This window comes from Elephas maximus, chromosome 3, assembly GCF_024166365.1.
Source record: "Elephas maximus indicus isolate mEleMax1 chromosome 3, mEleMax1 primary haplotype, whole genome shotgun sequence".
NCBI lineage: Eukaryota > Metazoa > Chordata > Mammalia > Proboscidea > Elephantidae > Elephas > Elephas maximus.
Genome location: NC_064821.1, coordinates 200,427,087 through 200,450,598, shown reverse-complemented (window position 1 = coordinate 200,450,598; position 23,512 = coordinate 200,427,087). Strand labels below are relative to the sequence as shown.

Here is a 23,512-nt window from a genome sequence, read left to right as displayed (position 1 = left end):
CCGGACCCCCCAGCTGGCCGGGCATTCCCAGATTCCCCTTTCACGTTCTTCTGTCTCCCGGCCGCCGTCGCCCTGCTCAGGGTCTGGGCCTTCACAAGCTTGGCTCCCCCAGCCCAGGTCTGGCCTGGTAGCTGAGCCAAATGCAAGCACGCGCCAGGGCGCGCGCTGGCAGCAGCGAGGACGCGGGCTCCGCTCCTGGCCACCGCCGGCCAGAGGCTGTCCTGGCCTGTGGGCTTTGGGGCTGACAGATGCCAGAGAACGCGAGCGCCTGCGCCAGCGCCAGCGCCAGGGCGGACGAGCAAGTAGGCCTGTGGTGGGCGAGCGGGTCGAAAAGGATCGGATGGCATTGGTGGCGGCAGCGGGCCAGGCGGTGTGCTGGGCCTGCAAGCGTTGGCTAAAAGGCAGGTGTGGAGGGAGGTGCGCGGCAAGTTGTTTGTGGGCAGAGAGGAAGAAGAACGGCTTCCCTGACCGGGAATCGAACCCGGGCCGCGGCGGTGAGAGCGCCGAATCCTAACCACTAGACCACCAGGGAGCGTCGGGCCACCCGTCCTGCCTGCGCCACCTGCACTCAGCGCCTCCGCACCCCTCGGCCCCAGCCGTGGACCTTGCTCCGGCCTCCAGTCGCCCGGCCCGGCCTCCCCTCGCACTCCGCGCCCTTTTCTCTTGCTCGCAGCACCCCCAAAACGCTGGGCGCCTCCTTCCTTCTCCCACACATACACACCGAGCCAAGTGCCGACTCCGTCAGCCATACCTGGCAAGACGGCCCTGGGCTGGGCCTCTGGCAAAAAGTCAGCCCACTGCGTTGGCCGGGAATCGAACCCGGGTCAACTGCTTGGAAGGCAGCTATGCTCACCACTATACCACCAACGCCGCACGGCCCAGACGAGCCCAAGATGCCGCGCGGAACTCGCACCAGCGTGCTGCCGCCGCCGCCGCCGCCCGCCGCCGGGCGCAGACCCTTCTCGACGCCTGGCTCACCCGTCCGCGGCTCCGGGCCCTCACAGCACCACCAGCCGCCGCCCGGCGCCAGCCGAGCCCCGCCGCTCTCCACACGCCCCCGCCCCGCCCTCCTCCGCCCCGCCGCTGGGGGGCGCTCTCCCGCTCGCTTCCTCCGGCCTCCCGCCCGCAGCGGGGCGCTCCAGGGCGCGCGGCCCCCCACCCCCGGCCCTGAGCTCCCGGCTGCGGCCTGCCCCCGGGGCACGCCTGCTCCACACCTCCGGCTCGCCAAGCCCCTTCCATTCTCCGCCACGTCGCGGCCGCTCGGCGACGCTCGGCTAGGCCACAGCCGGCACCGAGACGGTGCACATCTCCGACAGGCCGCTCTCCACCTGGCACCTGGGAGCCGGAGTCGCTGGGCGGCGGTCGGCGACCCTGAGCCGGGGGGCGGAAGACACCCATCCGCTGGGGACGGGCCGCTCCTCAAGCGCTGCCGGGACCCGAGAAGGCTGCTGTGGCTGGCGGGCGACCAGGCGCCTTGGCCAGGAGGATTGGAAGGGAAGGTGGGCGGAGGGTGGGCTGTGCCCCGCAGAGGATGACGCCAAGGGCCCAGGTGGAGCGCGGAGGGCAGGGCAGGGCGGGGCAGGGCAGGGCAGGGCATTGCGCCGGCCACTGGGTCTGAGAGCGGGCGCCGGGTGCGTGGCGGCAGAGGCCAAAAAGGGCGTCTGCCTCCCCGTCGGGGAATCGAACCCCGGTCTCCCGCGTGACAGGCGGGGATACTCACCACTATACTAACGAGGACGGCGGTGGCCGTCCGGGGTGCAGAACGCTCTCCCGCCGCCGCCGCTGCACACCACGCCGACTCCGACGCCGACGCCGACGCCTCTTCCTGCCCCCTGCTCGCTGCATGCTCGGCGACAGAGCGCGCCCCGCCCACCTCCATCCTCGCCGTCCACGCAGCCTGGCACCCGGGCCGGGCCCGGGGGATACCGAAGCTCCGCGTGCGCGGCGGCCGCTTCCCTCCACGGCGGCGAAAGCGCCGGGAGAAAGAAAGGGGATCGAGCGGGCAGAAAACGTCTGCGAGGAGGAGGAGGCATTGGTGGGCGCGAGAGCTGACGTGAGGACGGAGGCCGGGGCAGCGGCTGGCGGGGCCCGGGGGACGGTGCGTGGGGGAGTTGGCCGGGCACCTCGCCGGGTCGGCCGGCCTTGGTGGCGCTCGGCTCCGAGCCTTCGCGCGCGCCGTCCGTCCGTCCGTCCGTCCGTCCGTCCGTCCGTCCGTCCGTCGGTCGCGCAGCCGCAAGGCCGTCCAGGAGGCGCGCCGACCGGCCCAGGGCACCGGCGTTGGCGCGGCGTCGCAGCCGGGCCAGCGGCGACGCGCCCACAGCCGCCGTCAGGATGGCCGAGCGGTCTAAGGCGCTGCGTTCAGGTCGCAGTCTCCCCTGGAGGCGTGGGTTCGAATCCCACTCCTGACAAGACAACCTTTTGGCAACAGCCACCTACTGTCCCCAGCCTTCACCACACGCGTCTCTGCCCTTTACTGGGCGACTGTCCACGCTCGGGCCGTGCAATCCTTCTGCCTCTCCAGCCTCCAGCCCGTGGCCCCACCCCGCTCCGACACCCTAACTTGTCAGGCACATCCCTGACAGCTAGGATGCTCCAGCGCCTTGAACCCCTCTGGTAACTGCCTTTCCGGCCAGCCCCAGCCCAACTGCCCACCATGAAACGCACCCCTCCTACCTGCCTGCCCCCGCATCCGCGCGGTTTCTCGACTTCCCATCACAGCTACCTCCTCTCTCTTACCCCTGTCCTCTCTCTGCCCTCGCCCTTTCCCTCTTCCCTCTGTCTTTCACCTCTCCCTCTCCCTCTCTCTCTGTCTTTGTCAGGCCCCGATTACCCAACAAGCAAGGTAGGCACGGGTCCAATTGTTAGGCTTCCCACCAATCTGCAGCTCACGATCTCACCGCTCTCCCACCACAGCAAGGATGTGGTGAAGCCCACTTGAAACCGCTCACCACAGAGTAGGGAGCCAATACAGTGGAGCCCGCCCGTGCGCGCGACCCTGGCTCAACGCAAGCCGCTCCTCACCGGCCTTCCTGGTTAATCCGCCCCTGGTCTTTAGCCCCGTTTGCCTGCGTGTGTCTGTGGGCTCCATCTGGCCCGTGCGGAAAGCCCTCCCCGGTGGTCCTCCACCTTCTGCCCGCTGAACGGCAGCAACTCGCTTTTGCCCTGCGCTGCTGCAAGCAGCACCACACCACCCAAAACCTTGGCCATCATCCCGCCCTTTCCACACCAGCCTCCTGCCCATTCCTCTCTCCCGCCCCGAATCCCCTTCCCACTAACACCCGCTGCGCCCTCTCTTCAGCCCGTGGTCTCCGCGCTTGTTGAGTTTGGGGACCTTGCCTCCCCACACCGGCCATGCCGCTGCATTTTCAGCCCCACCACCGGCTGGCGAGGAGAAGCCAGAGCCGGGCACAGGGCCCGGTCCACCTCGGGCGTGCCACATCCCAGTTCCACGCAGGTAGCCGCTGCCTGGGAGCAGACCCACTGCGCCAACGACCTCTCTGCTGCCGAAGAGCTCTTTCGATGGGTCGGCCAGCTCCCGCTCCACAACCCACCCCCTCCAGCACAGCATCCTAAGGAGTGCGGCTGGCCGGAGGACGGAGGGCGGAAGGCAGGCTCAGACCGCTGTGGCCACTTTGTCCGACGTCCCGCCGCTGGCAGGCAGCCGCCACAGGAGGATGCAGGCGTCCCGCTCCCTTGCTCCCGGACTTCCTGTGCCCACACCCCCAAGCACGGGCGAGAAAACTGGCCGCCCAAGGGGGTCCTGGGGGTGCATGCCGGGGGTCGCCGCCGGGACAGCTGTGAGCACCTCTGCGCGCCACAGGCCACCTGGCCTGGCTGGGATTGGCGCTGGCCGACCAGGCTCCTTCGGGCTCTAGGCTTCCTCCCAGCCACGGGATGGGCAGGGACTACCTCTCTCCCTCCGCCTCCGTCCAGGACCCTCGACACGCCTGGCACCTGCCTCTCTTCCACGTCGGTCGCCCAGACCCCTTCCCTTGCCCGCCCGTCCCGCCCACCCGCACCAGGCCGCCGGCCCCAGGCTGGCCGCCGCCGCCTGCCTAGCTCTAGGGGAGCAGAGAGACAGACGCCCCGGCCAGGTAGTGAGCAGCGTCCTGAGCCCAGCGGCGGGCCAGCGAAGACAGGGCAGGGGCACAGGCTGGAGCCAGCCGCCCGGACGCCGGCAGCGCATGGGTGGTTCAGTGGTAGAATTCTCGCCTGCCACGCGGGAGGCCCGGGTTCGATTCCCGGCCCATGCAGTCCCCTGTCCCCTTTTGGTCGCTCTGCCCCAATTCACGCCGCCGACTGCTCAGTGCTTGCTCTGCTCTGCTCTGGCTCTCCTACTACACTCGGGGCAACTCTCCCAGAGCCCTGGGGCTCCGCTCCCACCTGCGGCCCAGCAGTGTGCCAGTGCCCTGCGCCTCTCCCACACCCTGGGGCCGAAAGCACACCGCGCTCCGGCGCCGACCTCCAGTGGCCTCTACCCCAACACTTCTCCCGGGCAGCCACCCTTTTCTCTTCATCACCCTGACGAAACCTTAGCCACACGTTTCACTTCACAGAGGACCACCGTGCAACATGCCTCTTCCCATCTCACCACCCTTCCTGGCCACGCTCCCAAAATGACACCATCCTTGCTGGACCATTACCAAGGAAGTCGCACGGCCGGATCCATACTCGGAAAAGCAACGCATTACGCTCCCCTACCGTGTCCTGGTCATCATCGCGCATGAGAAAATGAAAGTCCTGTCAGTGCAGTCACTTTAGCCCACTCCTCCACAACACAGTGGTAAACACGCCCCTTCCTTGCCCGCCTCCCCCTTACCACGATCCAAACTTTTGGCCAAAGGTCACTGGAGGCCTCTGTTGCTCGGGCCTCTTTCAATCTCCACTGAGTCCCCCGTCCCACCCCACCGCACCCCACGGTGCCCCAAACGCGCACCTAACGCACTCCCGTGTCCTGACAAAGGGACGTTTAAGCCTCTGGGCCAGTCGCGCGCCCTAAGACCTCACGGCCTTTTCCAGACGTTTTTCTCTCTTCCCTTCTCTTCTAATCTCTCTCTGCGTGTCTCTCTGTGTGTCTGTCTGTTTCTCGCGCCCTCTTCTGTCTGTCCGTCTCTGTCTCTATCTCTGTCTCCCTCTCTGTCTCCCGGTCCCTGTCTCACGCTGGCTCTCTCTCGACAGCACCCTTGCCCCCAATCAACCTCCCACTCTTTAGGTTGACTGACTTCAGGCACAGCACCGCGGGCAACCTTGTCTGGCCGGGTCCAGTCTCATGACGTGCCCTTGGATCTGGGTGGGACCTAAGCCCACCCTCCCAACACTCCCCCCCCCGCCCCCCAGCTAGCCATCTAGTGGTCCTTCCAGCCTCCGCCTGATCCGCCACCACAGACCTCTATCACACGAACACCTTGCCTTGCCCTGATGACGCACATCCACCGGGCTGGCCACCCCCGGCATCCCCAGGGTCGCTCCCGCCCCTCCCATGTCCCCACCCTCATCTCCACACTGGCCTGGCATAATGCTCCGAAGCCCCCAAGCCTCTGCAGCGCCGGCACCTGACTGGGCGGCCGCACTCGCTACGCGCCCTCCTGCCCTAGGGCGGCTTGGACACTCTGACATCTGGACTCCTTCTCCCACCTGCCAGCACTCAGGACACGTCTGTCCCCTCTTTTGGGTTTCCCTCACCTTTCCCTGTCCTTTGTGTCGTGCCACCCGAACAACCAGCCAGCTTCCTCCACTGCGGTCATCTATCCACAACTCACAAAACAGGGACAGGAAGGAAGTGCCTGGGGTGACAGTAAGCTTCTCTATGATCACACGGGTTCCTGCTCACAAGGCTATGCCTTTCCATGCCTGGCCTTCTACTGCCCTGACATTCCAAGCCGCTGAGAAGCCCGCGGAGTGCAGTTCTACTCTCAGACACATGGGGTCGCCAGGAGTCAGAATCCACCCCATCGCCCTTTTCAAAAGCCATCTCTTTCTTCAAATCCCGTGAACGGCCACCCCAAGGGATGAAGTTATGCTCATGCCGCAACAGGCATGAACCTTGAAGACATTCGCCGAGTCAAGTAAACCAGACCCAAAACAACAAACGTTGTATGATTTTACTTTCGTCGCGTCTGTATAACAGGTAACTTCCCAGACCGACAAAGGAGAATAGACGTTTCCCGGGGTAGCCGGGAAGGGGAAACAGGAGGCCCTCATTATGTGGGGACAGGGTTGGTTTGGGAATGACTAAAAAAAAAAAAAAAAAAAGTGGAAATGGATATTCGTGGCGGTTAGAAAAGACGGCGAACGTCCTTAAAGCCACTGAATTCTGCACTCAGAAATGGTGAAAATGGTATATTCTGTCTTAAGTATACTTTCACCACAATTAAAGACAGAGAGAGAGGGAAGGGGAGGTGAGTGGGAAGAGAACCACGAAGATACCCAAGGAACGACTGTCTGGCGTGAGGCTTGTGCGTTTCCTTGCGTGCAAACTTGATTTCTAAGAAAAAGAGTCTTGAAGCAAATATTAGACCCTCTCTGTCCGCAGGCCTTGCAAGACGCGGATGACTGCCGTCTGCCATCTACCAGGCGCGGCATCATCGATGAGTTAACAAGAGGGACGCTCGGGGTGGAAGGAGGGATGGACACCGGGATAGATATGTGGTAAGGCAGGAGTGGGATAAAATGCATGGGTCGTACAATCCGGGGGGCGGGAGTAGGGGTGTTCTCCGTCAATTTCTGTCCACGCTGAGATCTGTTGGCGCCTTGCTAATACCGTCGTGTTAGAGAGTCGGGGAAGGCTACCTGCTGCCACCGCCCCTCAGCCGTTGGGCATGTCCATTTCCCCGACGGCCCCCGGTCTCACATTCCTCTCTCCCCCTTACTCTCATCCCCCCCTCCGACCCCACCCGGACCCCCCAGCTGGCCGGGCATTCCCAGATTCCCCTTTCACGTTCTTCTGTCTCCCGGCCGCCGTCGCCCTGCTCAGGGTCTGGGCCTTCACAAGCTTGGCTCCCCCAGCCCAGGTCTGGCCTGGTAGCTGAGCCAAATGCAAGCACGCGCCAGGGCGCGCGCTGGCAGCAGCGAGGACGCGGGCTCCGCTCCTGGCCACCGCCGGCCAGAGGCTGTCCTGGCCTGTGGGCTTTGGGGCTGACAGATGCCAGAGAACGCGAGCGCCTGCGCCAGCGCCAGCGCCAGGGCGGACGAGCAAGTAGGCCTGTGGTGGGCGAGCGGGTCGAAAAGGATCGGATGGCATTGGTGGCGGCAGCGGGCCAGGCGGTGTGCTGGGCCTGCAAGCGTTGGCTAAAAGGCAGGTGTGGAGGGAGGTGCGCGGCAAGTTGTTTGTGGGCAGAGAGGAAGAAGAACGGCTTCCCTGACCGGGAATCGAACCCGGGCCGCGGCGGTGAGAGCGCCGAATCCTAACCACTAGACCACCAGGGAGCGTCGGGCCACCCGTCCTGCCTGCGCCACCTGCACTCAGCGCCTCCGCACCCCTCGGCCCCAGCCGTGGACCTTGCTCCGGCCTCCAGTCGCCCGGCCCGGCCTCCCCTCGCACTCCGCGCCCTTTTCTCTTGCTCGCAGCACCCCCAAAACGCTGGGCGCCTCCTTCCTTCTCCCACACATACACACCGAGCCAAGTGCCGACTCCGTCAGCCATACCTGGCAAGACGGCCCTGGGCTGGGCCTCTGGCAAAAAGTCAGCCCACTGCGTTGGCCGGGAATCGAACCCGGGTCAACTGCTTGGAAGGCAGCTATGCTCACCACTATACCACCAACGCCGCACGGCCCAGACGAGCCCAAGATGCCGCGCGGAACTCGCACCAGCGTGCTGCCGCCGCCGCCGCCGCCCGCCGCCGGGCGCAGACCCTTCTCGACGCCTGGCTCACCCGTCCGCGGCTCCGGGCCCTCACAGCACCACCAGCCGCCGCCCGGCGCCAGCCGAGCCCCGCCGCTCTCCACACGCCCCCGCCCCGCCCTCCTCCGCCCCGCCGCTGGGGGGCGCTCTCCCGCTCGCTTCCTCCGGCCTCCCGCCCGCAGCGGGGCGCTCCAGGGCGCGCGGCCCCCCACCCCCGGCCCTGAGCTCCCGGCTGCGGCCTGCCCCCGGGGCACGCCTGCTCCACACCTCCGGCTCGCCAAGCCCCTTCCATTCTCCGCCACGTCGCGGCCGCTCGGCGACGCTCGGCTAGGCCACAGCCGGCACCGAGACGGTGCACATCTCCGACAGGCCGCTCTCCACCTGGCACCTGGGAGCCGGAGTCGCTGGGCGGCGGTCGGCGACCCTGAGCCGGGGGGCGGAAGACACCCATCCGCTGGGGACGGGCCGCTCCTCAAGCGCTGCCGGGACCCGAGAAGGCTGCTGTGGCTGGCGGGCGACCAGGCGCCTTGGCCAGGAGGATTGGAAGGGAAGGTGGGCGGAGGGTGGGCTGTGCCCCGCAGAGGATGACGCCAAGGGCCCAGGTGGAGCGCGGAGGGCAGGGCAGGGCGGGGCAGGGCAGGGCAGGGCATTGCGCCGGCCACTGGGTCTGAGAGCGGGCGCCGGGTGCGTGGCGGCAGAGGCCAAAAAGGGCGTCTGCCTCCCCGTCGGGGAATCGAACCCCGGTCTCCCGCGTGACAGGCGGGGATACTCACCACTATACTAACGAGGACGGCGGTGGCCGTCCGGGGTGCAGAACGCTCTCCCGCCGCCGCCGCTGCACACCACGCCGACTCCGACGCCGACGCCGACGCCTCTTCCTGCCCCCTGCTCGCTGCATGCTCGGCGACAGAGCGCGCCCCGCCCACCTCCATCCTCGCCGTCCACGCAGCCTGGCACCCGGGCCGGGCCCGGGGGATACCGAAGCTCCGCGTGCGCGGCGGCCGCTTCCCTCCACGGCGGCGAAAGCGCCGGGAGAAAGAAAGGGGATCGAGCGGGCAGAAAACGTCTGCGAGGAGGAGGAGGCATTGGTGGGCGCGAGAGCTGACGTGAGGACGGAGGCCGGGGCAGCGGCTGGCGGGGCCCGGGGGACGGTGCGTGGGGGAGTTGGCCGGGCACCTCGCCGGGTCGGCCGGCCTTGGTGGCGCTCGGCTCCGAGCCTTCGCGCGCGCCGTCCGTCCGTCCGTCCGTCCGTCCGTCCGTCCGTCCGTCCGTCGGTCGCGCAGCCGCAAGGCCGTCCAGGAGGCGCGCCGACCGGCCCAGGGCACCGGCGTTGGCGCGGCGTCGCAGCCGGGCCAGCGGCGACGCGCCCACAGCCGCCGTCAGGATGGCCGAGCGGTCTAAGGCGCTGCGTTCAGGTCGCAGTCTCCCCTGGAGGCGTGGGTTCGAATCCCACTCCTGACAAGACAACCTTTTGGCAACAGCCACCTACTGTCCCCAGCCTTCACCACACGCGTCTCTGCCCTTTACTGGGCGACTGTCCACGCTCGGGCCGTGCAATCCTTCTGCCTCTCCAGCCTCCAGCCCGTGGCCCCACCCCGCTCCGACACCCTAACTTGTCAGGCACATCCCTGACAGCTAGGATGCTCCAGCGCCTTGAACCCCTCTGGTAACTGCCTTTCCGGCCAGCCCCAGCCCAACTGCCCACCATGAAACGCACCCCTCCTACCTGCCTGCCCCCGCATCCGCGCGGTTTCTCGACTTCCCATCACAGCTACCTCCTCTCTCTTACCCCTGTCCTCTCTCTGCCCTCGCCCTTTCCCTCTTCCCTCTGTCTTTCACCTCTCCCTCTCCCTCTCTCTCTGTCTTTGTCAGGCCCCGATTACCCAACAAGCAAGGTAGGCACGGGTCCAATTGTTAGGCTTCCCACCAATCTGCAGCTCACGATCTCACCGCTCTCCCACCACAGCAAGGATGTGGTGAAGCCCACTTGAAACCGCTCACCACAGAGTAGGGAGCCAATACAGTGGAGCCCGCCCGTGCGCGCGACCCTGGCTCAACGCAAGCCGCTGCTCACCGGCCTTCCTGGTTAATCCGCCCCTGGTCTTTAGCCCCGTTTGCCTGCGTGTGTCTGTGGGCTCCATCTGGCCCGTGCGGAAAGCCCTCCCCGGTGGTCCTCCACCTTCTGCCCGCTGAACGGCAGCAACTCGCTTTTGCCCTGCGCTGCTGCAAGCAGCACCACACCACCCAAAACCTTGGCCATCATCCCGCCCTTTCCACACCAGCCTCCTGCCCATTCCTCTCTCCCGCCCCGAATCCCCTTCCCACTAACACCCGCTGCGCCCTCTCTTCAGCCCGTGGTCTCCGCGCTTGTTGAGTTTGGGGACCTTGCCTCCCCACACCGGCCATGCCGCTGCATTTTCAGCCCCACCACCGGCTGGCGAGGAGAAGCCAGAGCCGGGCACAGGGCCCGGTCCACCTCGGGCGTGCCACATCCCAGTTCCACGCGGGTAGCCGCTGCCTGGGAGCAGACCCACTGCGCCAACGACCTCTCTGCTGCCGAAGAGCTCTTTCGATGGGTCGGCCGGCTCCCGCTCCACAACCCACCCCCTCCAGCACAGCATCCTAAGGAGTGCGGCTGGCCGGAGGACGGAGGGCGGAAGGCAGGCTCAGACCGCTGTGGCCACTTTGTCCGACGTCCCGCCGCTGGCAGGCAGCCGCCACAGGAGGATGCAGGCGTCCCGCTCCCTTGCTCCCGGACTTCCTGTGCCCACACCCCCAAGCACGGGCGAGAAAACTGGCCGCCCAAGGGGGTCCTGGGGGTGCATGCCGGGGGTCGCCGCCGGGACAGCTGTGAGCACCTCTGCGCGCCACAGGCCACCTGGCCTGGCTGGGATTGGCGCTGGCCGACCAGGCTCCTTCGGGCTCTAGGCTTCCTCCCAGCCACGGGATGGGCAGGGACTACCTCTCTCCCTCCGCCTCCGTCCAGGACCCTCGACACGCCTGGCACCTGCCTCTCTTCCACGTCGGTCGCCCAGACCCCTTCCCTTGCCCGCCCGTCCCGCCCACCCGCACCAGGCCGCCGGCCCCAGGCTGGCCGCCGCCGCCTGCCTAGCTCTAGGGGAGCAGAGAGACAGACGCCCCGGCCAGGTAGTGAGCAGCGTCCTGAGCCCAGCGGCGGGCCAGCGAAGACAGGGCAGGGGCACAGGCTGGAGCCAGCCGCCCGGACGCCGGCAGCGCATGGGTGGTTCAGTGGTAGAATTCTCGCCTGCCACGCGGGAGGCCCGGGTTCGATTCCCGGCCCATGCAGTCCCCTGTCCCCTTTTGGTCGCTCTGCCCCAATTCACGCCGCCGACTGCTCAGTGCTTGCTCTGCTCTGCTCTGGCTCTCCTACTACACTCGGGGCAACTCTCCCAGAGCCCTGGGGCTCCGCTCCCACCTGCGGCCCAGCAGTGTGCCAGTGCCCTGCGCCTCTCCCACACCCTGGGGCCGAAAGCACACCGCGCTCCGGCGCCGACCTCCAGTGGCCTCTACCCCAACACTTCTCCCGGGCAGCCACCCTTTTCTCTTCATCACCCTGACGAAACCTTAGCCACACGTTTCACTTCACAGAGGACCACCGTGCAACATGCCTCTTCCCATCTCACCACCCTTCCTGGCCACGCTCCCAAAATGACACCATCCTTGCTGGACCATTACCAAGGAAGTCGCACGGCCGGATCCATACTCGGAAAAGCAACGCATTACGCTCCCCTACCGTGTCCTGGTCATCATCGCGCATGAGAAAATGAAAGTCCTGTCAGTGCAGTCACTTTAGCCCACTCCTCCACAACACAGTGGTAAACACGCCCCTTCCTTGCCCGCCTCCCCCTTACCACGATCCAAACTTTTGGCCAAAGGTCACTGGAGGCCTCTGTTGCTCGGGCCTCTTTCAATCTCCACTGAGTCCCCCGTCCCACCCCACCGCACCCCACGGTGCCCCAAACGCGCACCTAACGCACTCCCGTGTCCTGACAAAGGGACGTTTAAGCCTCTGGGCCAGTCGCGCGCCCTAAGACCTCACGGCCTTTTCCAGACGTTTTTCTCTCTTCCCTTCTCTTCTAATCTCTCTCTGCGTGTCTCTCTGTGTGTCTGTCTGTTTCTCGCGCCCTCTTCTGTCTGTCCGTCTCTGTCTCTATCTCTGTCTCCCTCTCTGTCTCCCGGTCCCTGTCTCACGCTGGCTCTCTCTCGACAGCACCCTTGCCCCCAATCAACCTCCCACTCTTTAGGTTGACTGACTTCAGGCACAGCACCGCGGGCAACCTTGTCTGGCCGGGTCCAGTCTCATGACGTGCCCTTGGATCTGGGTGGGACCTAAGCCCACCCTCCCAACACTCCCCCCCCGCCCCCCAGCTAGCCATCTAGTGGTCCTTCCAGCCTCCGCCTGATCCGCCACCACAGACCTCTATCACACGAACACCTTGCCTTGCCCTGATGACGCACATCCACCGGGCTGGCCACCCCCGGCATCCCCAGGGTCGCTCCCGCCCCTCCCATGTCCCCACCCTCATCTCCACACTGGCCTGGCATAATGCTCCGAAGCCCCCAAGCCTCTGCAGCGCCGGCACCTGACTGGGCGGCCGCACTCGCTACGCGCCCTCCTGCCCTAGGGCGGCTTGGACACTCTGACATCTGGACTCCTTCTTCCACCTGCCAGCACTCAGGACACGTCTGTCCCCTCTTTTGGGTTTCCCTCACCTTTCCCTGTCCTTTGTGTCGTGCCACCCGAACAACCAGCCAGCTTCCTCCACTGCGGTCATCTATCCACAACTCACAAAACAGGGACAGGAAGGAAGTGCCTGGGGTGACAGTAAGCTTCTCTATGATCACACGGGTTCCTGCTCACAAGGCTATGCCTTTCCATGCCTGGCCTTCTACTGCCCTGACATTCCAAGCCGCTGAGAAGCCCGCGGAGTGCAGTTCTACTCTCAGACACATGGGGTCGCCAGGAGTCAGAATCCACCCCATCGCCCTTTTCAAAAGCCATCTCTTTCTTCAAATCCCGTGAACGGCCACCCCAAGGGATGAAGTTATGCTCATGCCGCAACAGGCATGAACCTTGAAGACATTCGCCGAGTCAAGTAAACCAGACCCAAAACAACAAACGTTGTATGATTTTACTTTCGTCGCGTCTGTATAACAGGTAACTTCCCAGACCAACAAAGGAGAATAGACGTTTCCCGGGGTAGCCGGGAAGGGGAAACAGGAGGCCCTCATTATGTGGGGACAGGGTTGGTTTGGGAATGACTAAAAAAAAAAAAAAAAAAAGTGGAAATGGATATTCGTGGCGGTTAGAAAAGACGGCGAACGTCCTTAAAGCCACTGAATTCTGCACTCAGAAATGGTGAAAATGGTATATTCTGTCTTAAGTATACTTTCACCACAATTAAAGACAGAGAGAGAGGGAAGGGGAGGTGAGTGGGAAGAGAACCACGAAGATACCCAAGGAACGACTGTCTGGCGTGAGGCTTGTGCGTTTCCTTGCGTGCAAACTTGATTTCTAAGAAAAAGAGTCTTGAAGCAAATATTAGACCCTCTCTGTCCGCAGGCCTTGCAAGACGCGGATGACTGCCGTCTGCCATCTACCAGGCGCGGCATCATCGATGAGTTAACAAGAGGGACGCTCGGGGTGGAAGGAGGGATGGACACCGGGATAGATATGTGGTAAGGCAGGAGTGGGATAAAATGCATGGGTCGTACAATCCGGGGGGCGGGAGTAGGGGTGTTCTCCGTCAATTTCTGTCCACGCTGAGATCTGTTGGCGCCTTGCTAATACCGTCGTGTTAGAGAGTCGGGGAAGGCTACCTGCTGCCACCGCCCCTCAGCCGTTGGGCATGTCCATTTCCCCGACGGCCCCCGGTCTCACATTCCTCTCTCCCCCTTACTCTCATCCCCCCCTCCGACCCCACCCGGACCCCCCAGCTGGCCGGGCATTCCCAGATTCCCCTTTCACGTTCTTCTGTCTCCCGGCCGCCGTCGCCCTGCTCAGGGTCTGGGCCTTCACAAGCTTGGCTCCCCCAGCCCAGGTCTGGCCTGGTAGCTGAGCCAAATGCAAGCACGCGCCAGGGCGCGCGCTGGCAGCAGCGAGGACGCGGGCTCCGCTCCTGGCCACCGCCGGCCAGAGGCTGTCCTGGCCTGTGGGCTTTGGGGCTGACAGATGCCAGAGAACGCGAGCGCCTGCGCCAGCGCCAGCGCCAGGGCGGACGAGCAAGTAGGCCTGTGGTGGGCGAGCGGGTCGAAAAGGATCGGATGGCATTGGTGGCGGCAGCGGGCCAGGCGGTGTGCTGGGCCTGCAAGCGTTGGCTAAAAGGCAGGTGTGGAGGGAGGTGCGCGGCAAGTTGTTTGTGGGCAGAGAGGAAGAAGAACGGCTTCCCTGACCGGGAATCGAACCCGGGCCGCGGCGGTGAGAGCGCCGAATCCTAACCACTAGACCACCAGGGAGCGTCGGGCCACCCGTCCTGCCTGCGCCACCTGCACTCAGCGCCTCCGCACCCCTCGGCCCCAGCCGTGGACCTTGCTCCGGCCTCCAGTCGCCCGGCCCGGCCTCCCCTCGCACTCCGCGCCCTTTTCTCTTGCTCGCAGCACCCCCAAAACGCTGGGCGCCTCCTTCCTTCTCCCACACATACACACCGAGCCAAGTGCCGACTCCGTCAGCCATACCTGGCAAGACGGCCCTGGGCTGGGCCTCTGGCAAAAAGTCAGCCCACTGCGTTGGCCGGGAATCGAACCCGGGTCAACTGCTTGGAAGGCAGCTATGCTCACCACTATACCACCAACGCCGCACGGCCCAGACGAGCCCAAGATGCCGCGCGGAACTCGCACCAGCGTGCTGCCGCCGCCGCCGCCGCCCGCCGCCGGGCGCAGATCCTTCTCGACGCCTGGCTCACCCGTCCGCGGCTCCGGGCCCTCACAGCACCACCAGCCGCCGCCCGGCGCCAGCCGAGCCCCGCCGCTCTCCACACGCCCCCGCCCCGCCCTCCTCCGCCCCGCCGCTGGGGGGCGCTCTCCCGCTCGCTTCCTCCGGCCTCCCGCCCGCAGCGGGGCGCTCCAGGGCGCGCGGCCCCCCACCCCCGGCCCTGAGCTCCCGGCTGCGGCCTGCCCCCGGGGCACGCCTGCTCCACACCTCCGGCTCGCCAAGCCCCTTCCATTCTCCGCCACGTCGCGGCCGCTCGGCGACGCTCGGCTAGGCCACAGCCGGCACCGAGACGGTGCACATCTCCGACAGGCCGCTCTCCACCTGGCACCTGGGAGCCGGAGTCGCTGGGCGGCGGTCGGCGACCCTGAGCCGGGGGGCGGAAGACACCCATCCGCTGGGGACGGGCCGCTCCTCAAGCGCTGCCGGGACCCGAGAAGGCTGCTGTGGCTGGCGGGCGACCAGGCGCCTTGGCCAGGAGGATTGGAAGGGAAGGTGGGCGGAGGGTGGGCTGTGCCCCGCAGAGGATGACGCCAAGGGCCCAGGTGGAGCGCGGAGGGCAGGGCAGGGCGGGGCAGGGCAGGGCAGGGCATTGCGCCGGCCACTGGGTCTGAGAGCGGGCGCCGGGTGCGTGGCGGCAGAGGCCAAAAAGGGCGTCTGCCTCCCCGTCGGGGAATCGAACCCCGGTCTCCCGCGTGACAGGCGGGGATACTCACCACTATACTAACGAGGACGGCGGTGGCCGTCCGGGGTGCAGAACGCTCTCCCGCCGCCGCCGCTGCACACCACGCCGACTCCGACGCCGACGCCGACGCCTCTTCCTGCCCCCTGCTCGCTGCATGCTCGGCGACAGAGCGCGCCCCGCCCACCTCCATCCTCGCCGTCCACGCAGCCTGGCACCCGGGCCGGGCCCGGGGGATACCGAAGCTCCGCGTGCGCGGCGGCCGCTTCCCTCCACGGCGGCGAAAGCGCCGGGAGAAAGAAAGGGGATCGAGCGGGCAGAAAACGTCTGCGAGGAGGAGGAGGCATTGGTGGGCGCGAGAGCTGACGTGAGGACGGAGGCCGGGGCAGCGGCTGGCGGGGCCCGGGGGACGGTGCGTGGGGGAGTTGGCCGGGCACCTCGCCGGGTCGGCCGGCCTTGGTGGCGCTCGGCTCCGAGCCTTCGCGCGCGCCGTCCGTCCGTCCGTCCGTCCGTCCGTCCGTCGGTCGCGCAGCCGCAAGGCCGTCCAGGAGGCGCGCCGACCGGCCCAGGGCACCGGCGTTGGCGCGGCGTCGCAGCCGGGCCAGCGGCGACGCGCCCACAGCCGCCGTCAGGATGGCCGAGCGGTCTAAGGCGCTGCGTTCAGGTCGCAGTCTCCCCTGGAGGCGTGGGTTCGAATCCCACTCCTGACAAGACAACCTTTTGGCAACAGCCACCTACTGTCCCCAGCCTTCACCACACGCGTCTCTGCCCTTTACTGGGCGACTGTCCACGCTCGGGCCGTGCAATCCTTCTGCCTCTCCAGCCTCCAGCCCGTGGCCCCACCCCGCTCCGACACCCTAACTTGTCAGGCACATCCCTGACAGCTAGGATGCTCCAGCGCCTTGAACCCCTCTGGTAACTGCCTTTCCGGCCAGCCCCAGCCCAACTGCCCACCATGAAACGCACCCCTCCTACCTGCCTGCCCCCGCATCCGCGCGGTTTCTCGACTTCCCATCACAGCTACCTCCTCTCTCTTACCCCTGTCCTCTCTCTGCCCTCGCCCTTTCCCTCTTCCCTCTGTCTTTCACCTCTCCCTCTCCCTCTCTCTCTGTCTTTGTCAGGCCCCGATTACCCAACAAGCAAGGTAGGCACGGGTCCAATTGTTAGGCTTCCCACCAATCTGCAGCTCACGATCTCACCGCTCTCCCACCACAGCAAGGATGTGGTGAAGCCCACTTGAAACCGCTCACCACAGAGTAGGGAGCCAATACAGTGGAGCCCGCCCGTGCGCGCGACCCTGGCTCAACGCAAGCCGCTGCTCACCGGCCTTCCTGGTTAATCCGCCCCTGGTCTTTAGCCCCGTTTGCCTGCGTGTGTCTGTGGGCTCCATCTGGCCCGTGCGGAAAGCCCTCCCCGGTGGTCCTCCACCTTCTGCCCGCTGAACGGCAGCAACTCGCTTTTGCCCTGCGCTGCTGCAAGCAGCACCACACCACCCAAAACCTTGGCCATCATCCCGCCCTTTCCACACCAGCCTCCTGCCCATTCCTCTCTCCCGCCCCGAATCCCCTTCCCACTAACACCCGCTGCGCCCTCTCTTCAGCCCGTGGTCTCCGCGCTTGTTGAGTTTGGGGACCTTGCCTCCCCACACCGGCCATGCCGCTGCATTTTCAGCCCCACCACCGGCTGGCGAGGAGAAGCCAGAGCCGGGCACAGGGCCCGGTCCACCTCGGGCGTGCCACATCCCAGTTCCACGCGGGTAGCCGCTGCCTGGGAGCAGACCCACCGCGCCAACGACCTCTCTGCTGCCGAAGAGCTCTTTCGATGGGTCGGCCGGCTCCCGCTCCACAACCCACCCCCTCCAGCACAGCATCCTAAGGAGTGCGGCTGGCCGGAGGACGGAGGGCGGAAGGCAGGCTCAGACCGCTGTGGCCACTTTGTCCGACGTCCCGCCGCTGGCAGGCAGCCGCCACAGGAGGATGCAGGCGTCCCGCTCCCTTGCTCCCGGACTTCCTGTGCCCACACCCCCAAGCACGGGCGAGAAAACTGGCCGCCCAAGGGGGTCCTGGGGGTGCATGCCGGGGGTCGCCGCCGGGACAGCTGTGAGCACCTCTGCGCGCCACAGGCCACCTGGCCTGGCTGGGATTGGCGCTGGCCGACCAGGCTCCTTCGGGCTCTAGGCTTCCTCCCAGCCACGGGATGGGCAGGGACTACCTCTCTCCCTCCGCCTCCGTCCAGGACCCTCGACACGCCTGGCACCTGCCTCTCTTCCACGTCGGTCGCCCAGACCCCTTCCCTTGCCCGCCCGTCCCGCCCACCCGCACCAGGCCGCCGGCCCCAGGCTGGCCGCCGCCGCCTGCCTAGCTCTAGGGGAGCAGAGAGACAGACGCCCCGGCCAGGTAGTGAGCAGCGTCCTGAGCCCAGCGGCGGGCCAGCGAAGACAGGGCAGGGGCACAGGCTGGAGCCAGCCGCCCGGACGCCGGCAGCGCATGGGTGGTTCAGTGGTAGAATTCTCGCCTGCCACGCGGGAGGCCCGGGTTCGATTCCCGGCCCATGCAGTCCCCTGTCCCCTTTTGGTCGCTCTGCCCCAATTCACGCCGCCGACTGCTCAGTGCTTGCTCTGCTCTGCTCTGGCTCTCCTACTACACTCGGGGCAACTCTCCCAGAGCCCTGGGGCTCCGCTCCCACCTGCGGCCCAGCAGTGTGCCAGTGCCCTGCGCCTCTCCCACACCCTGGGGCCGAAAGCACACCGCGCTCCGGCGCCGACCTCCAGTGGCCTCTACCCCAACACTTCTCCCGGGCAGCCACCCTTTTCTCTTCATCACCCTGACGAAACCTTAGCCACACGTTTCACTTCACAGAGGACCACCGTGCAACATGCCTCTTCCCATCTCACCACCCTTCCTGGCCACGCTCCCAAAATGACACCATCCTTGCTGGACCATTACCAAGGAAGTCGCACGGCCGGATCCATACTCGGAAAAGCAACGCATTACGCTCCCCTACCGTGTCCTGGTCATCATCGCGCACGAGAAAATGAAAGTCCTGTCAGTGCAGTCACTTTAGCCCACTCCTCCACAACACAGTGGTAAACACGCCCCTTCCTTGCCCGCCTCCCCCTTACCACGATCCAAACTTTTGGCCAAAGGTCACTGGAGGCCTCTGTTGCTCGGGCCTCTTTCAATCTCCACTGAGTCCCCCGTCCCACCCCACCGCACCCCACGGTGCCCCAAACGCGCACCTAACGCACTCCCGTGTCCTGACAAAGGGACGTTTAAGCCTCTGGGCCAGTCGCGCGCCCTAAGACCTCACGGCCTTTTCCAGACGTTTTTCTCTCTTCCCTTCTCTTCTAATCTCTCTCTGCGTGTCTCTCTGTGTGTCTGTCTGTTTCTCGCGCCCTCTTCTGTCTGTCCGTCTCTGTCTCTATCTCTGTCTCCCTCTCTGTCTCCCGGTCCCTGTCTCACGCTGGCTCTCTCTCGACAGCACCCTTGCCCCCAATCAACCTCCCACTCTTTAGGTTGACTGACTTCAGGCACAGCACCGCGGGCAACCTTGTCTGGCCGGGTCCAGTCTCATGACGTGCCCTTGGATCTGGGTGGGACCTAAGCCCACCCTCCCAACACTCCCCCCACCCCCGCCCCCCAGCTAGCCATCTAGTGGTCCTTCCAGCCTCCGCCTGACCCGCCACCACAGACCTCTATCACACGAACACCTTGCCTTGCCCTGATGACGCACATCCACCGGGCTGGCCACCCCCGGCATCCCCAGGGTCGCTCCCGCCCCTCCCATGTCCCCACCCTCATCTCCACACTGGCCTGGCATAATGCTCCGAAGCCCCCAAGCCTCTGCAGCGCCGGCACCTGACTGGGCGGCCGCACTCACTACGCACCCTCCTGCCCTAGGGCGGCTTGGACACTCTGACATCTGGACTCCTTCTCCCACCTGCCAGCACTCAGGACACGTCTGTCCCCTCTTTTGGGTTTCCCTCACCTTTCCCTGTCCTTTGTGTCGTGCCACCCGAACAACCAGCCAGCTTCCTCCACTGCGGTCATCTATCCACAACTCACAAAACAGGGACAGGAAGGAAGTGCCTGGGGTGACAGTAAGCTTCTCTATGATCACACGGGTTCCTGCTCACAAGGCTATGCCTTTCCATGCCTGGCCTTCTACTGCCCTGACATTCCAAGCCGCTGAGAAGCCCGCGGAGTGCAGTTCTACTCTCAGACACATGGGGTCGCCAGGAGTCAGAATCCACCCCATCGCCCTTTTCAAAAGCCATCTCTTTCTTCAAATCCCGTGAACGGCCACCCCAAGGGATGAAGTTATGCTCATGCCGCAACAGGCATGAACCTTGAAGACATTCGCCGAGTCAAGTAAACCAGACCCAAAACAACAAACGTTGTATGATTTTACTTTCGTCGCGTCTGTATAACAGGTAACTTCCCAGACCAACAAAGGAGAATAGACGTTTCCCGGGGTAGCCGGGAAGGGGAAACAGGAGGCCCTCATTATGTGGGGACAGGGTTGGTTTGGGAATGACTAAAAAAAAAAAAAAAAAAAAAAAGTGGAAATGGATATTCGTGGCGGTTAGAAAAGACGGCGAACGTCCTTAAAGCCACTGAATTCTGCACTCAGAAATGGTGAAAATGGTATATTCTGTCTTAAGTATACTTTCACCACAATTAAAGACAGAGAGAGAGGGAAGGGGAGGTGAGTGGGAAGAGAACCACGAAGATACCCAAGGAACGACTGTCTGGCGTGAGGCTTGTGCGTTTCCTTGCGTGCAAACTTGATTTCTAAGAAAAAGAGTCTTGAAGCAAATATTAGACCCTCTCTGTCCGCAGGCCTTGCAAGACGCGGATGACTGCCGTCTGCCATCTACCAGGCGCGGCATCATCGATGAGTTAACAAGAGGGACGCTCGGGGTGGAAGGAGGGATGGACACCGGGATAGATATGTGGTAAGGCAGGAGTGGGATAAAATGCATGGGTCGTACAATCCGGGGGGCGGGAGTAGGGGTGTTCTCCGTCAATTTCTGTCCACGCTGAGATCTGTTGGCGCCTTGCTAATACCGTCGTGTTAGAGAGTCGGGGAAGGCTACCTGCTGCCACCGCCCCTCAGCCGTTGGGCATGTCCATTTCCCCGACGGCCCCCGGTCTCACATTCCTCTCTCCCCCTTACTCTCATCCCCCCCTCCGACCCCACCCGGACCCCCCAGCTGGCCGGGCATTCCCAGATTCCCCTTTCACGTTCTTCTGTCTCCCGGCCGCCGTCGCCCTGCTCAGGGTCTGGGCCTTCACAAGCTTGGCTCCCCCAGCCCAGGTCTGGCCTGGTAGCTGAGCCAAATGCAAGCACGCGCCAGGGCGCGCGCTGGCAGCAGCGAGGACGCGGGCTCCGCTCCTGGCCACCGCCGGCCAGAGGCTGTCCTGGCCTGTGGGCTTTGGGGCTGACAGATGCCAGAGAACGCGAGCGCCTGCGCCAGCGCCAGCGCCAGGGCGGACGAGCAAGTAGGCCTGTGGTGGGCGAGCGGGTCGAAAAGGATCGGATGGCATTGGTGGCGGCAGCGGGCCAGGCGGTGTGCTGGGCCTGCAAGCGTTGGCTAAAAGGCAGGTGTGGAGGGAGGTGCGCGGCAAGTTGTTTGTGGGCAGAGAGGAAGAAGAACGGCTTCCCTGACCGGGAATCGAACCCGGGCCGCGGCGGTGAGAGCGCCGAATCCTAACCACTAGACCACCAGGGAGCGTCGGGCCACCCGTCCTGCCTGCGCCACCTGCACTCAGCGCCTCCGCACCCCTCGGCCCCAGCCGTGGACCTTGCTCCGGCCTCCAGTCGCCCGGCCCGGCCTCCCCTCGCACTCCGCGCCCTTTTCTCTTGCTCGCAGCACCCCCAAAACGCTGGGCGCCTCCTTCCTTCTCCCACACATACACACCGAGCCAAGTGCCGACTCCGTCAGCCATACCTGGCAAGACGGCCCTGGGCTGGGCCTCTGGCAAAAAGTCAGCCCACTGCGTTGGCCGGGAATCGAACCCGGGTCAACTGCTTGGAAGGCAGCTATGCTCACCACTATACCACCAACGCCGCACGGCCCAGACGAGCCCAAGATGCCGCGCGGAACTCGCACCAGCGTGCTGCCGCCGCCGCCGCCGCCCGCCGCCGGGCGCAGATCCTTCTCGACGCCTGGCTCACCCGTCCGCGGCTCCGGGCCCTCACAGCACCACCAGCCGCCGCCCGGCGCCAGCCGAGCCCCGCCGCTCTCCACACGCCCCCGCCCCGCCCTCCTCCGCCCCGCCGCTGGGGGGCGCTCTCCCGCTCGCTTCCTCCGGCCTCCCGCCCGCAGCGGGGCGCTCCAGGGCGCGCGGCCCCCCACCCCCGGCCCTGAGCTCCCGGCTGCGGCCTGCCCCCGGGGCACGCCTGCTCCACACCTCCGGCTCGCCAAGCCCCTTCCATTCTCCGCCACGTCGCGGCCGCTCGGCGACGCTCGGCTAGGCCACAGCCGGCACCGAGACGGTGCACATCTCCGACAGGCCGCTCTCCACCTGGCACCTGGGAGCCGGAGTCGCTGGGCGGCGGTCGGCGACCCTGAGCCGGGGGGCGGAAGACACCCATCCGCTGGGGACGGGCCGCTCCTCAAGCGCTGCCGGGACCCGAGAAGGCTGCTGTGGCTGGCGGGCGACCAGGCGCCTTGGCCAGGAGGATTGGAAGGGAAGGTGGGCGGAGGGTGGGCTGTGCCCCGCAGAGGATGACGCCAAGGGCCCAGGTGGAGCGCGGAGGGCAGGGCAGGGCGGGGCAGGGCAGGGCAGGGCATTGCGCCGGCCACTGGGTCTGAGAGCGGGCGCCGGGTGCGTGGCGGCAGAGGCCAAAAAGGGCGTCTGCCTCCCCGTCGGGGAATCGAACCCCGGTCTCCCGCGTGACAGGCGGGGATACTCACCACTATACTAACGAGGACGGCGGTGGCCGTCCGGGGTGCAGAACGCTCTCCCGCCGCCGCCGCTGCACACCACGCCGACTCCGACGCCGACGCCGACGCCTCTTCCTGCCCCCTGCTCGCTGCATGCTCGGCGACAGAGCGCGCCCCGCCCACCTCCATCCTCGCCGTCCACGCAGCCTGGCACCCGGGCCGGGCCCGGGGGATACCGAAGCTCCGCGTGCGCGGCGGCCGCTTCCCTCCACGGCGGCGAAAGCGCCGGGAGAAAGAAAGGGGATCGAGCGGGCAGAAAACGTCTGCGAGGAGGAGGAGGCATTGGTGGGCGCGAGAGCTGACGTGAGGACGGAGGCCGGGGCAGCGGCTGGCGGGGCCCGGGGGACGGTGCGTGGGGGAGTTGGCCGGGCACCTCGCCGGGTCGGCCGGCCTTGGTGGCGCTCGGCTCCGAGCCTTCGCGCGCGCCGTCCGTCCGTCCGTCCGTCCGTCCGTCCGTCCGTCCGTCGGTCGCGCAGCCGCAAGGCCGTCCAGGAGGCGCGCCGACCGGCCCAGGGCACCGGCGTTGGCGCGGCGTCGCAGCCGGGCCAGCGGCGACGCGCCCACAGCCGCCGTCAGGATGGCCGAGCGGTCTAAGGCGCTGCGTTCAGGTCGCAGTCTCCCCTGGAGGCGTGGGTTCGAATCCCACTCCTGACAAGACAACCTTTTGGCAACAGCCACCTACTGTCCCCAGCCTTCACCACACGCGTCTCTGCCCTTTACTGGGCGACTGTCCACGCTCGGGCCGTGCAATCCTTCTGCCTCTCCAGCCTCCAGCCCGTGGCCCCACCCCGCTCCGACACCCTAACTTGTCAGGCACATCCCTGACAGCTAGGATGCTCCAGCGCCTTGAACCCCTCTGGTAACTGCCTTTCCGGCCAGCCCCAGCCCAACTGCCCACCATGAAACGCACCCCTCCTACCTGCCTGCCCCCGCATCCGCGCGGTTTCTCGACTTCCCATCACAGCTACCTCCTCTCTCTTACCCCTGTCCTCTCTCTGCCCTCGCCCTTTCCCTCTTCCCTCTGTCTTTCACCTCTCCCTCTCCCTCTCTCTCTGTCTTTGTCAGGCCCCGATTACCCAACAAGCAAGG

General features: G+C 65.8%; 19 non-coding genes across 19 annotated transcripts; 7 read left to right on the top strand and 12 right to left on the bottom strand.

Annotated features, from left to right (window-relative positions):
- Nucleotides 1-460: 460 nt before the first annotated feature.
- On the bottom strand, nucleotides 461-532 carry TRNAE-CUC (transfer RNA glutamic acid (anticodon CUC)). The gene has a single exon. It is a non-coding gene; the product is annotated as a tRNA-Glu (tRNA).
- Nucleotides 533-798: 266 nt separating this feature from the next.
- On the bottom strand, nucleotides 799-870 carry TRNAG-UCC (transfer RNA glycine (anticodon UCC)). The gene has a single exon. It is a non-coding gene; the product is annotated as a tRNA-Gly (tRNA).
- Nucleotides 871-1,665: 795 nt separating this feature from the next.
- TRNAD-GUC (transfer RNA aspartic acid (anticodon GUC)) lies at nucleotides 1,666-1,737 on the bottom strand. The gene has a single exon. It is a non-coding gene; the product is annotated as a tRNA-Asp (tRNA).
- Nucleotides 1,738-2,325: 588 nt separating this feature from the next.
- Nucleotides 2,326-2,408, top strand: TRNAL-CAG (transfer RNA leucine (anticodon CAG)). The gene has a single exon. It is a non-coding gene; the product is annotated as a tRNA-Leu (tRNA).
- Nucleotides 2,409-4,182: 1,774 nt separating this feature from the next.
- On the top strand, nucleotides 4,183-4,253 carry TRNAG-GCC (transfer RNA glycine (anticodon GCC)). Its single transcript has one exon. It is a non-coding gene; the product is annotated as a tRNA-Gly (tRNA).
- A 3,100-nt stretch (nucleotides 4,254-7,353) lies between these two features.
- Nucleotides 7,354-7,425, bottom strand: TRNAE-CUC (transfer RNA glutamic acid (anticodon CUC)). The gene has a single exon. It is a non-coding gene; the product is annotated as a tRNA-Glu (tRNA).
- Nucleotides 7,426-7,691: 266 nt separating this feature from the next.
- TRNAG-UCC (transfer RNA glycine (anticodon UCC)) lies at nucleotides 7,692-7,763 on the bottom strand. The gene has a single exon. It is a non-coding gene; the product is annotated as a tRNA-Gly (tRNA).
- A 795-nt stretch (nucleotides 7,764-8,558) lies between these two features.
- On the bottom strand, nucleotides 8,559-8,630 carry TRNAD-GUC (transfer RNA aspartic acid (anticodon GUC)). Its single transcript has one exon. It is a non-coding gene; the product is annotated as a tRNA-Asp (tRNA).
- A 588-nt stretch (nucleotides 8,631-9,218) lies between these two features.
- TRNAL-CAG (transfer RNA leucine (anticodon CAG)) lies at nucleotides 9,219-9,301 on the top strand. Its single transcript has one exon. It is a non-coding gene; the product is annotated as a tRNA-Leu (tRNA).
- A 1,774-nt stretch (nucleotides 9,302-11,075) lies between these two features.
- TRNAG-GCC (transfer RNA glycine (anticodon GCC)) lies at nucleotides 11,076-11,146 on the top strand. Its single transcript has one exon. It is a non-coding gene; the product is annotated as a tRNA-Gly (tRNA).
- A 3,099-nt stretch (nucleotides 11,147-14,245) lies between these two features.
- TRNAE-CUC (transfer RNA glutamic acid (anticodon CUC)) lies at nucleotides 14,246-14,317 on the bottom strand. The gene has a single exon. It is a non-coding gene; the product is annotated as a tRNA-Glu (tRNA).
- A 266-nt stretch (nucleotides 14,318-14,583) lies between these two features.
- TRNAG-UCC (transfer RNA glycine (anticodon UCC)) lies at nucleotides 14,584-14,655 on the bottom strand. Its single transcript has one exon. It is a non-coding gene; the product is annotated as a tRNA-Gly (tRNA).
- Nucleotides 14,656-15,450: 795 nt separating this feature from the next.
- Nucleotides 15,451-15,522, bottom strand: TRNAD-GUC (transfer RNA aspartic acid (anticodon GUC)). Its single transcript has one exon. It is a non-coding gene; the product is annotated as a tRNA-Asp (tRNA).
- A 576-nt stretch (nucleotides 15,523-16,098) lies between these two features.
- TRNAL-CAG (transfer RNA leucine (anticodon CAG)) lies at nucleotides 16,099-16,181 on the top strand. The gene has a single exon. It is a non-coding gene; the product is annotated as a tRNA-Leu (tRNA).
- A 1,774-nt stretch (nucleotides 16,182-17,955) lies between these two features.
- Nucleotides 17,956-18,026, top strand: TRNAG-GCC (transfer RNA glycine (anticodon GCC)). The gene has a single exon. It is a non-coding gene; the product is annotated as a tRNA-Gly (tRNA).
- A 3,107-nt stretch (nucleotides 18,027-21,133) lies between these two features.
- On the bottom strand, nucleotides 21,134-21,205 carry TRNAE-CUC (transfer RNA glutamic acid (anticodon CUC)). The gene has a single exon. It is a non-coding gene; the product is annotated as a tRNA-Glu (tRNA).
- A 266-nt stretch (nucleotides 21,206-21,471) lies between these two features.
- Nucleotides 21,472-21,543, bottom strand: TRNAG-UCC (transfer RNA glycine (anticodon UCC)). Its single transcript has one exon. It is a non-coding gene; the product is annotated as a tRNA-Gly (tRNA).
- Nucleotides 21,544-22,338: 795 nt separating this feature from the next.
- TRNAD-GUC (transfer RNA aspartic acid (anticodon GUC)) lies at nucleotides 22,339-22,410 on the bottom strand. Its single transcript has one exon. It is a non-coding gene; the product is annotated as a tRNA-Asp (tRNA).
- Nucleotides 22,411-22,994: 584 nt separating this feature from the next.
- TRNAL-CAG (transfer RNA leucine (anticodon CAG)) lies at nucleotides 22,995-23,077 on the top strand. Its single transcript has one exon. It is a non-coding gene; the product is annotated as a tRNA-Leu (tRNA).
- Nucleotides 23,078-23,512: the final 435 nt, after the last annotated feature.